The 12,162-nt window shown below is 35.1% G+C and overlaps 1 long non-coding RNA gene across 1 annotated transcript; it reads left to right on the top strand.

The window, feature by feature from the left end:
• Positions 1-3,608: 3,608 nt before the first annotated feature.
• On the top strand, positions 3,609-5,645 carry LOC116205933. The gene is made up of 3 exons (XR_004156602.1): positions 3,609-3,824; positions 4,561-4,706; positions 5,021-5,645. It is a non-coding gene; the product is annotated as an uncharacterized LOC116205933 (long non-coding RNA).
• Positions 5,646-12,162: the final 6,517 nt, after the last annotated feature.

A 12,162-nucleotide genomic window follows, 5' to 3' on the forward strand; every position in this document is an offset into this window, starting at 1 on the left:
TCTGCCTTCATTGGAGGAGGGAAAGGGATATGCTTTTACATACGCCTGGCGCACGGTAAGCCCAGGTCCCCCCAAAAAGCGGGACCCACAGTATCAGACCTAATATGTGGTGCACCCGGTCTACAGTGGATAATGAGGTAGTGCTTGCAACTGAACTTCGATGCTGGTTATATCTGGGCCTTAAATGAATTGGGCCCGATCTTGCTTGGGACTATTGGGCTTTCAGTGCATTATGGGCCTCCACAAGAAGAGAATTCAAGCAAGTCAAGAGAAAACTTAAGTTCATATGATTAAATTGTAAGGTAGCGGTAGCACCATTGATTAACAAGGTTTCACTGGTCTCATCAACATACAAACAAACGATGTGAACAATTGTCAGAGACCAATTTCGATCCATTTTCTTGTTCTTTGGTGCATGAAAACGGCGGCCGGAGCTCAGTTCAAAATAATAAGTTAACTCAAACATCACAACGTTAGGGCGAGACTCTCTCACTGCATTACTGAACAGTAAGAGACATACTAATCGGTCTCAGGAGGCCTGACCAACAAATGTACGCAATCCTAATTAATAATGGAAAAGAAAAGAGTATGGTTGGTGATAAGGATATAAATAAATAAATAAAGGAAAAAAAAAGATATAGCGCAGTGGCGTACACTCTTGCCTGTAGCAAGTTCGATACCTAATGGGACTATCAGTGCTCTTTATTAATTATTTAGAATTTATCTTTCATTGAACTAGGCCAATTACCTCCTTTATAACGGAAAAAAAAAATGGAGTTGGGCCCGGAAATTGGAGAAAATCAGCCCAAATTGGTCGAGCCCAATAATAAACAAATAGAAGCCCAGCTCAAGGAGTAGGTGGATATAGGCCCAACCGGCGCCTCTGAACCCAATAACCAAAAATAAAAAAGAAAATTTCGAGTTTGAAATTGGACATGTTCAGTGCAGCAAATTGGTTCTCGGGTCAGCAATCAGGGTTGACCCAAAAAGACCGGGATTCGACTGACTTGAATTACTAATTTGTCCTCAATATTTCCAAATTGATTTGTTGGTAATTCATCATTGTGGCCATTTTTGGAAATGAAAAATTAGACCAAAACTTTCCTTCTCCCTTGTGTAGCAGTATAGATAAAATTATTGTTGTATCTCACTTGGAAAACCGCCGGCTGTTCCGACCTCGTGCGTTTGTTTTGCAATGACTAGTCACGAGAAAATCCTGCAGGCAATATGTGTGCACTGTAGAAAAATATATTAGGGCTTACATATATATACACAGGAAATATATGTGCACTATAAAAAAAATCTCATATTACTAATATGAGGTGGTTCAGATGATTTGGCACGTATTACTCTTAAATAATTAAATCTTGAGTTTGAATCTTATAAATGAAAAAAAAATTCAAAAAGAGCTTTACTCCATAATATATCGATCGGGTTCGTTCCGAGTTAATAAGAGCCTATTGTATTTATAAATATAATATTATGCACTCCAAAAGAAAATATATATATGATTAATTTGGTGGGCTTTTCTATGCTGCCAGAATCTAGATAACATTAGGGTTTTTTTTTTCCTTATGGATTACAATGGAGTTCCATAAATTAGTACAATGAAATAAAAATCGTAATTACTAATAAAGAAGCATGAATAGTACTACAATGAGTATCGAACATGGAATCTCTTAATTATCAAGCCAAGGCGTGTACTATTGCGTTACACTCTCTTTTTTACATTAAGAGCATTTAGTTTGCATGTTGTTAAATTACCATAAATGTGAAGTTTGTTTTTTTTTGCCAAACAAGGAATGTGAAGACTATTAGAAAAAATTATTCATAGAATCATTTTTCCTGAATAATAATTCGACATATAACATTGTTGTGTTTGATAAGTATATCGAATTATAAGGATTGTGAGTGATAATATAATATAATATATTAGTTACTTTTATAAAGATAAGAATTTTGTTGTAACTTGAGAATTCCACATGTTTCTCATGCAAATAGTTGACCATAGTTATAAAGTTTTAACTCCAAAAGTAATTGCAATGATTAATTTTGTAGCCAACAGCTATAAAATACGATGGAAAGTTGAGATTTTCTCTGTAAAATTTAAACTTTGTTCAAACCAAACGCGCTGCCCTCTTAGTGTATAAATAAATTAGGAGTTTTGTAATCTGTGCCCTAGGCTAGGTTTGATTGGCTTAATATGAATTCTAATATGCGTATTGCTTATCTCGCGTTTGTTGACATCAAATAAATGTTTGGGACTGGAATTGGGTCATATATATAATTATTATCAAGAAATGGTTAATATTGTTATCAGAAGTTGACCCCAAATGCTCATACTCGTATAAATATGCTAGGGTTCCCATTAAAAGAGGAGGACCAATAGCAACCGTGGTGAAACCCATCGCCGGTCACCACCGCCTTGACGAGATCAACGATGTCGGTGGCCTCACATCTCGTCGGTACCTCGCCTGGGCGTAGGGATGGGGGTAGAATTATATATGCTCAAGGCGCAATATACAAATAACACACTTTATGGTCAAGGTCAATCCGACCTCCGAGGAAGATTTATCTCAACTAATAGGTTGATAGTTTCCATGATCTCACCAAAAAAAGCAAAGATATTATATTTAAATTAGCAATATAATTTGACTAAATTTAAGCTTTGAGTTGCTAATAAATTTTTTATGGAGATATTATTCTATGATCCTAAAAAAGTAATTCAATACTAGTCCTTAAATTTTTTTAAACTCAATATTAAAGTACGAATTCTTTCCTTCTCAATTAAACGAGATTAGTTCAAATTTCTTTTCTTCCTTGGGTAGAATAGTTCAAAAAATTTCAACTTATGGCAGGACTTACAAGAATTTCTTTGTCCAAAGTCTAACAGCAAGAACTTTAAAGGGGCATTTACATATCCTATGGGAATAAGTTCTAGAATTTCATAATTTTGTATATAACACTATGTTTTTTTGCCCGTGCATTGCGCGGGACTTTTACGAAAAATGTATCTTTATTTACATAATAATTCAAACTTAATGGTTTTAGCTAAATTTAAAAATTTTCATTAAAAAAATTTATTTTTCTATAGTATATAATATCTAATAATTATATCCAAATATCTTTGATCAATTCATGTACTACTAATATACTGGAGAAGAGGAAGGAAAATAGTGATGTAACATTTTCAAAATCATCATTTTTCCAATCTGATAAAAAAATTAGGGGAAAATGACACTGTTTGTCCTAAATGTTTGGCTTTTTTTGACATTGAGTCCTAAAAGTTTCACTTCGAAAACTCCAGTCCTATATGTTTGGAAAAAGTGTCACCGTTGGTCCTAAAAGTTTTGGAAAAGTGACACCAGTGGTCCTATCCGTCAAGTCCCGTTAACGTGCCGCCTAGGTGGATTTAACGCCGTCCGTTTCGGCGACATGGCCGTTAGTTTGCTGACATGGCAGTTTGAACCGATCGAAAACCCGGAAACCTATTTTTTGAACCGACCGGTCAAAACCCATTTTTGAACCGACCGGTCAAAACTCTTCAGAACTGAAAACGTTAAAATGCTCAAACCCGAAAACGCTGAACTGAAACAAAAAAATTTCAGACCTCTTCAGATCCAAAATTTCCTCAACTCTTCTACCTTCTACTCGGCAAAGGAAGAAGAAGACTGCTGTGACCTCTTCAGATCCGAAATTTCCTCAACTCTTCTACCTTCTACTCGGCAAAGGAAGAAGAAGACTGCTGTGTTCAATCGAAGAAGAAGAACAGTACAGGGCTTGTCTGACTCTTGCAGCATCTTCTCGGCCAGCCGCATGAAAAGGTTTGTTCTTTTCGAGTGGTTTCTATCGGGGCTGGATAGGTTCATTTTTCTCATCTGAATCTTCGTCAATGAACATTGTGAATCCTCTGTTAGAACTCAGATATTCTTTTTTGTTGGTTACTATTTGTTCCCATTCCTTTCAATAGAACAGCAATCTTGATGGGCTCACTCACTGAACATGCTGTTGTTGGCATTAATGGCTTCCTTCATGTTTACCGTCGGTTCCACAACTCCATAGCGGTCGGTATCTTCTGCTTGGGGTATCCCTACTATGGCAGTATCTACAAATTTTGCCACAACTGTATCATCACTACATTTTACTTTTCCATATCTTCTATCAGTGGCTTTACATTCTTTGACTTCTCTTCGAGAATCTTCCTAGCTTCTGCCTTTTTTTTATATTAATATTAAAAAAAACAACTCGATGTAGTTTCAGCATAAAACTTAAGCGAAATATAGATTATTCCCGGTTAAATATGTCCGTCTAGCGATAGTCCAAAATCATTTCTTGGGACCTCTGGAACCCTATCAATGGAGAAGCTGACTTTTGTCACTTCTCTCAACACAACAACTTCACTCTCTGTCTTTCTATATATGTATATATTACCATCAGACACACATACATAATTATATATATATATATATATGAAGACGTTGGAGAGGAACTACTATAAATTTCATCTTAAATGTGAACTACTTATACAAATCTTGGTTTGCCCAATTTCTGTTCAAGCAGGTGTGATTTCGGGTGAGAAGAAGAGTGAGGATCAGCAAACCGACCCGAAGTAGAAGAAGATCTGAAGAAGATCCGAAGAAGAAGATTACCCCGAACAAAAGGAGTGGAAAGCTTGAGCTTTCGGCATAATACTGATAATTTACAAGGTAGTGTTTATTTACTCATAATACCGAATTATTTTGGCATAATACTGAATGTCGTTAATTTGATAGAAAAGCATTAAGAAAACAAAATCTAAAACGAGGGTAATCATTGGTTTGCGATATTGTCGGTAACATATGTTAGGGTTGGGGTTTGATTGTTTGTGTTCCCCGCTTTTCTTTCTACCTGGTGGGTTGAGGAAACAAAAAAGAGTGAGAATGGTGACTAAGCTCAGAGTAGAAAGAAGATAAAATACGAGCTTTTTTTATAGCAATAGCAATACTCATTACATGCTTGTTTCGTTACATTGGTATTGTAGGATGGATAACTTCAACTATCACGGATACATACTTGAAATACACCATGGCAGATCCTTTAAGGAAGAAGGAGGGGAAATTTTGTACAGTGGGGGTGAGATAATGCGTTGGGATATTGACCCAGACAAAGTATCTATTACTCATATGCGATGCAACCATAATTGCGATGCACACTGCAGAAACAACTACCCTAACATCAGAAGCAAGGCTCTGTCGATGCTTTAACTCCTCCTTCAATTCCTTAATCTTTAATTTTATACACTTCATTTCCAATTCAGACGAGGAAACTTCTTCCTCACCAATTTCTGAAATGGATTTCTACTGAGAAGCATCAAATTGATCGTCTATCCACCTAAAATAGCCACACCCTCCATTTTCCCGGTACCTTGGGCATCCAATGAATCTCCTACCTGGGTTCTTTGGCGTGCGTGATGTTCTCTGTTGAACTCTCAATCCGCAACTACAAAGGGCTGCATTGCTCCCAGAAAAGCTTGAACCAGAAGTCTCCACTCTTCGATGCCTTCCTCTGGAAGCTTGTTGTCCACGTCCAATAACGACTTCCATGCCAGTAATTGAAGACCTTGCACCGGATTGCAACCAAACATTTAATAACTGGAAAATACACTCGAAAACATAAGTGATATCAACGAGCAATTTAATAGCATTGATGAAATGAAAAATATGACAGTAGATTGATATAACATAATATTTGGACGGTTTCAGGAATTGGTGGATTCTCATAAACTCGGGAACTTGAGGGAGAACTGAAAGCAAAAGCAAACTTATCTGCAAATGTGATCACTTACTAAACATTTCATGTATCAATTTACCGAGCAGTTTAATTTACCAATGTAACATGTCATTGACTCAAAGGAAAAGGACAGTAAAATGATGATAGGAAAAGTACTATCAGAAAATTGGGAAGGGTACTGTAGTCCATAAAAATAATACGATAATGTGGTGGTTTTTATGAATGGATTACCTGTAAGTACGGACTTGTTTCCTACACGCTCAAATTCCTTTTACAGGTCTATAATTTTCGTTTGCTGGGACGATTTTCAAATTTTTGATACAGTAAACACTTCCTTGTCGTAACAGAATTCTTCCTAATGACCGCGTGCAGCTCCTCGAGTGCACTCCATAAACAGCAGGAATTCCTCGAGGCTTAGTTATTAAGCAATCAATCTTCTCCAAGTAAACCGAAACAGAAAATTAGCCCCATGCGAGGGTTTACATAGAAAGCGTAAAACGCTATACGTAATCGATTGGAAGCTTGTTGTAAATGGAGTAAATCGTTTTACATAGAAAAAGCTTCCCCGCTTTTCATATTCGTAATGTGAAAAATTTACCTGATTAGTCGATTCAACCTTGCACAAGATTAGGGTTTCTGCAAAAAACAACTGCATTATGTCCATGATTGGCACCACAGCACAACAAAGGGAAGAGAAACGAACAGGAGGGGGAGTACTGCTGAAGTGAGTCCTCGATCCCGGAAGGCAGAGTACTGCTGAAGTGAGTCCTATAACCTTCGATCCAAGACAAAGAAGGACGGAGATGAATCGCAAGGGAACTGCCGAACGAAGGAACCCTAATCAGGAGACAATCACTTACCCTGAGTCGTGGAGATGAATCGCAAGGGCATTGCCCCCTTCCACACGAGCTGCTGAGCTTTCGACTTCCTCTTTCCCGATTAGGGTTCCTTCGGATTGGGAAGAAATTTCCTCTTCAGGTCTCGATTCAGGAGACAATCACTTACCCTGAGTTGTGGAGATGAATCGCAAGGGCATAGCCCCCTTCCACACGAGCTGCTGCGATTAGGGTTCCCTCGGATTGGGAAATTAGGGCAGGGCTCGATTCTGAGGTTCTTCATTCTGTGAAGATTTTGGGAAATTTGGGGAAATTTGGGGGTTCTCGGAGCCGGGTTCATTGCGACTCGGGTTGGCCTATTCGGGTTCTCTATTCGGGCAACGGTGCCAAGTCATCAGTTAACGGCCACGAGGAAGGAGTTCACGCCGTTAATTCCACGGTGGCAGTTTCGTAACGGCAGCGGACGTTTAGGACCAACGGTGACACTTTTTCCAAACATATAGGACTTGAGTTTTCGAAGTGAAACTTTTAGGACTCAATGTCAAAAAAAGCCAAACATTTAGGACCAACAGTGTCATTTTCCCAAAAAATTAGTAACCTTAAGTTTTGAGGGTAATTTTTTATTTTTTTTAAAATAAAATTTCAGTATTTGTTGTGATATTGTTACTCAAATCTTATATATTAAATTTTGTGAAATTGCATAATTTTAGCTAAAATGAATCAATTTTTCCATAACATATTTAATTGAACTTTTATAAGATTTGCAATAGATTTAAAACATTATTCAATAAAGTTTAAATTCATACAATTATAAATATTCTTGATTTTCCTAAAATTATGAATATTTATTTACTATTGAATAATAATGAATTAGTCAAAGTAATGTACTCTTCATTTTCATATGTGTTATTATTATTTATAATAATATGTATTATTAATTAATTTTTATTTAACATATTATATATTATTTACGGTACTTTTATTAATCTACCCCATTTATTATACGACATTGGCAGTAAAATTTACATTTGAATTGGCATTTATGGTAAAAGTGCTATAATGAGACTAGTTAATGCAAACAATTAGTAGACTTTTTCTTTTATAGCCGATTTATTAGTGTATGGAGGTAGAAATTAATATATTCTAATATCATATTTAAAATTTTTAAATTACCGACTGTAATTTATTTCTCTTCATATATAAAAAAAATATCTCTCCACTAAGATATATTGAACGTAAGGCGTATATGCACTCTAATCCATTTATTGTAGTCAAGTTTATATATATATATATATATATATAGTTAGCTAAAGATTGTATAATTTCAGCTAAAATGATTCCATTATTTTCATTAGAGATAAAAATATATTTATTTTAATCAAATCTCGTACAATTGTTTAAGTTTTGAGGATAATTTTTATAAAAAAATAAAATTATTTTTTTGGTATATATGCGAATTAATTGTATATATATATATATATACAATTACATCACTATTTATTTGTATTTAATATAGTATTTACTTTCTTTGAGATAGTATTTGTTAATCTTGAATACTATTTATCCATTTACATTTATGACCTTATAATATTTAAAAATTACTTTTCTAACCCCATTTAATATGTGGGATACAACTTTATATATATATATTAAGGGTGTGTTTGTGAGGAGGAAGAAGGAGGGAAAGGGAGGGAGATGAAGGGATTTATATGAAAATTTCCATACAAAATCCTCCATTTCCCTCTCCCTCCCTTCAAATCCCTCATTCCAAACATAGCCTAATTGAATTTCTAATGCTAGGGGGCAATTCCTCCTACCTCTTAAGTGGTTTCGTCACTGCCTAGGCGGTGGTCGTATATGGATCTCTACTCCCAAGATTCATCCTCCATTACTCTCATCTCTAAGAGGGAGAGATCGAGGTGGTCGACGTCACCTCACCCACCACTCCCTCCATGTTAAGTCAAGCTCTCCCAATAAAAAATTTTTCCATTCACAAAACTTGAATCTGAGACATTACTTAAGAGAAACAAGTATCGAACCGCTTGAATAAATCCTTATTAGTTAATATATATTGGAATCTGGGACAACTAATATACATTGGAATCAGGCACTTCCCATATCACATCGAATCCTGCTTACTAAATCCGGCCTAAGGCCTTACAATATAAAATCCATAAATGGAGTTTTTTTAAATATATATTTTTATTGGATTCATCAAATTTATACCAATTAAATAAATATAATTATTGTAACAGAAAGATGAATATATTTATTTTATTTTCAAATTAATACACATATTCATGGTAAGTTTTGCAATTTATTCTATGCCATAAGGGAATGGATTTGAAAAATCAATAAGTCAATATTATTTGATATGTCAATGACAAGGGTTGTCATTCGAAGGAAATGCATATTATTAAGAATGAAGAGTTGAAAAGCACATCCCAACCAACTTTGGCTATAAATTGATTTTTATGGGTCTTTGATTTGAGCCGTAGCCAATATGTTTTGAATAAAATTAAAGCCAAAGTCAATATATGATTCATAAGGGCCATTTTTAGCATTGATGATAAAGTAATGGCATGTATAGCATTTTTTTTCAATACAAAGGAACCATAGCCTACAAACAAAAAAATAAAAATTCTAAATAAAAGAGCATGGATGGTCTTGTTATTGAGAATATCTTAATCTGAGAGCGCATGTAACACTGCGCTAAGCTTCCTTCTCAATGAATAGTTTTTATGGTAGGATAGCTATGATTTTTAATGATACTAGTTATGACAAAAAAAAAATTGGTTATAAAGGAGGCTCATGAGCCTAATATAATGAACAAAAAAAATTTAGATATGGAAACTTTATATATTATAAAACTCAATTGATATTTGAAGATAGCCATATGTCACAATATCTACATACAATATTAAAAGTCAAGTTGACGCATCTACCAATGCCACGTAGGACGGAGGAGGGTTCTCCTCACATTGACCCTTTGTATGACCGCAAATAGCAATTTGACAGATGGAGAAGTGCCGTCATGTCACGTCACTTCTCGAAACCAAGTTACTTGTACTCATGGAAGATGTAGAGACTGTGTTATAATGAATTTATTAAGTAAAAAATTATCGACAGATTAAGCTACATTATGGGAAATAGCTCCTAGAGGTGGGATGCTTCTTCCAAGCATGAGGGTTGCTAAGAAGCTTAATTTAAGGGTAAAAATAATAACTCTTCTTTTGACATGAAACAAGGTACATGTGCATTTGTCTCAGAGCTGGGCCTACTTGCCACAAAGAAGTCTTTAGGATTGGAAAATTATCTCGAAGCATTGCCTTTTACACAAGTCGAATAATTTTAGTTCTTTGAGTTTGTGCTCCGTCCAGGTAAATTGACTGACAAGAGTGATGTCTATGTTTTTGGGATTGTGCTCTTGGAGCTTCTCTTCGGAAGGAGGCCGGTCGAGAAACTAGCATCAGCTCAGTACCAATCTATTGTCACCTGGGTATACCATTCTTATGACCACTCCTAATCTTTTGCCTTTTTGTTCCAGCTTTATTCGATACGAATTGAATATCGTCTAAGAGCTGTCTAATGAATGCTGCAGGCAATGTCATAGCATATTGACAAATCAAAGCATCCAAACAACGTAGAACCTAAAATTAGAGGCACCATGGATTTAAAACACTTATACTGGGTCCCTCTAACTATTCATTTCGAAGTTTTTGCCTCGACATTTCAGTTTTGTTTTATAAGAAAATTACTGATTCTGAGTGTGCCAAATTTTAGCTGTGAGCAAAATGATAACACTAAGGAGGAAGTGGTCTTGGTCATGTTAGTAGTTTCAGTAATCTAACTTGAGAGTGAGTCATTCTTCAAAATTATGGGAAGATTTCATCTTTCATAGGCTGGAGTCATATTAGTAGTTTCGATTATAGAGGCGTGTGTAATGTTTGTCTGCTAAATTAACTACTCCGCCAGATCTTATGTACAATAAAAAAAAAAAGAGAAGGTTTTTGTTGTTTTTACGAAGATTTGGTCAAAGCGATTTGACAATTGTCTGTGATCATGTGTTGCTTGGGAGTTATTTCATTTGAAAAGTATAATTCAACCTATAGAAGTTATGGTTGCACGTACTTGAAGAAAATAACTTTTAGATTTCAAGAGGAAAAAATAATGATGTTCAAGCAAGGGGTATGAATATCTTCCTTCATATAATATTAATGTTAAAAAAACGATTGAACACAGTACCTCTAGCTCGCGAATATGTGCGGGCCGGTTCGTCTAGTTTATTATCTTTCTAACCTAATAAATTTTATCATTTTGGCTAATTTGAAACCTGCAGAGACTTCTTTTTTCCCCCCAAATGTTAAGTGCTCATGATCTATTCCAATCCTACTAACCGGTGTAGATTGGGCCATGTGGATATCAAATTCTGGGACCGCCTCACCTAATAATCAAGAAATTTTAAGTTCGATACCCAATAGGACTACATGTACCCATTTATTAGTTATTAAAATTTTTATTTCATTGTATTATCTTTCTTATATAATCCTGCATAATCTCGAATGTTTAGGGCCACAGCTTCCCTTGAAATCGAAAAAGAGAAATATAGGGGCATTAGTTAGGGGTTTGAGGAACTTCTCATTTTCTTATCCTTAAAAAAACAAACTTCTATTTTTTTAATAGATTATGCATCATATCCGTATAATGCTAAAGATCGAGTTTGTTTACGATATTTTTATTTATAATAGATAATTTCAAATGTCTGACTAATTATGCAGTTCGATAATTAATCACCTAATAGCTCAAATTATTCATATCATAATAATTGACGAACGATATAGATCGAGAAACTGCATGCGAAAATTAAGAAGTTGGCGTGAAAGAACGTTAATTGACTCAGAAAAGGTGAACAAGAGAGGATCTTGGGAAAGGGAAACCATATACGGGTATATTTTGTAAAAGCAATAGTCTTTATGAATTACTTTTATTGAGTATCATATCACTGTCATACATTTGAGGTCCATCGATGGACCACATTGACTATTCTAATATTTGCCAAAAAATATATGAGTTTTATATTTATATCTATTCTATTATAAATTCAGAAATAAGGCTTTTGTCTAATTTTCACTTTCTAAAAAATCCTTTGAAGAAAACTCGGTCATAACAGGAACCCCGAACCTAGATTTTTGTTTTCGTAGACCATGACCTTTAAAAGCCTAGGAGGCATCATATCATGCACCCTATCCTTGGGTATCTCTCCCAGGTCCTCAACCTCAAACAAGAAATTGGCAACTCCCATCCATTCGCTCATTTACACGCCCCTTGACACCATTCACACGTCGTGGCCGGATAGGTCCACACATAATGCATGTGTATTTATGTAATTTTTTACTATTGTAAGTATCCAATTTAAGGGTCCTTACACACCAAAAAGAAAAAAATTGTCGTAAGAATTAAAGAATGCGTGTTACTTCCCAAGAAAAAAATTTGTTAAACCAATGATAAAGAGAAAGATATAGAGATGAATAATTTTTCTTTTTTGCTGATTATTTTA

The sequence above is a fragment of the Punica granatum genome, chromosome 4, assembly GCF_007655135.1.
Source record: "Punica granatum isolate Tunisia-2019 chromosome 4, ASM765513v2, whole genome shotgun sequence".
In the NCBI taxonomy this organism is placed as follows: Eukaryota; Viridiplantae; Streptophyta; class Magnoliopsida; order Myrtales; family Lythraceae; genus Punica; species Punica granatum.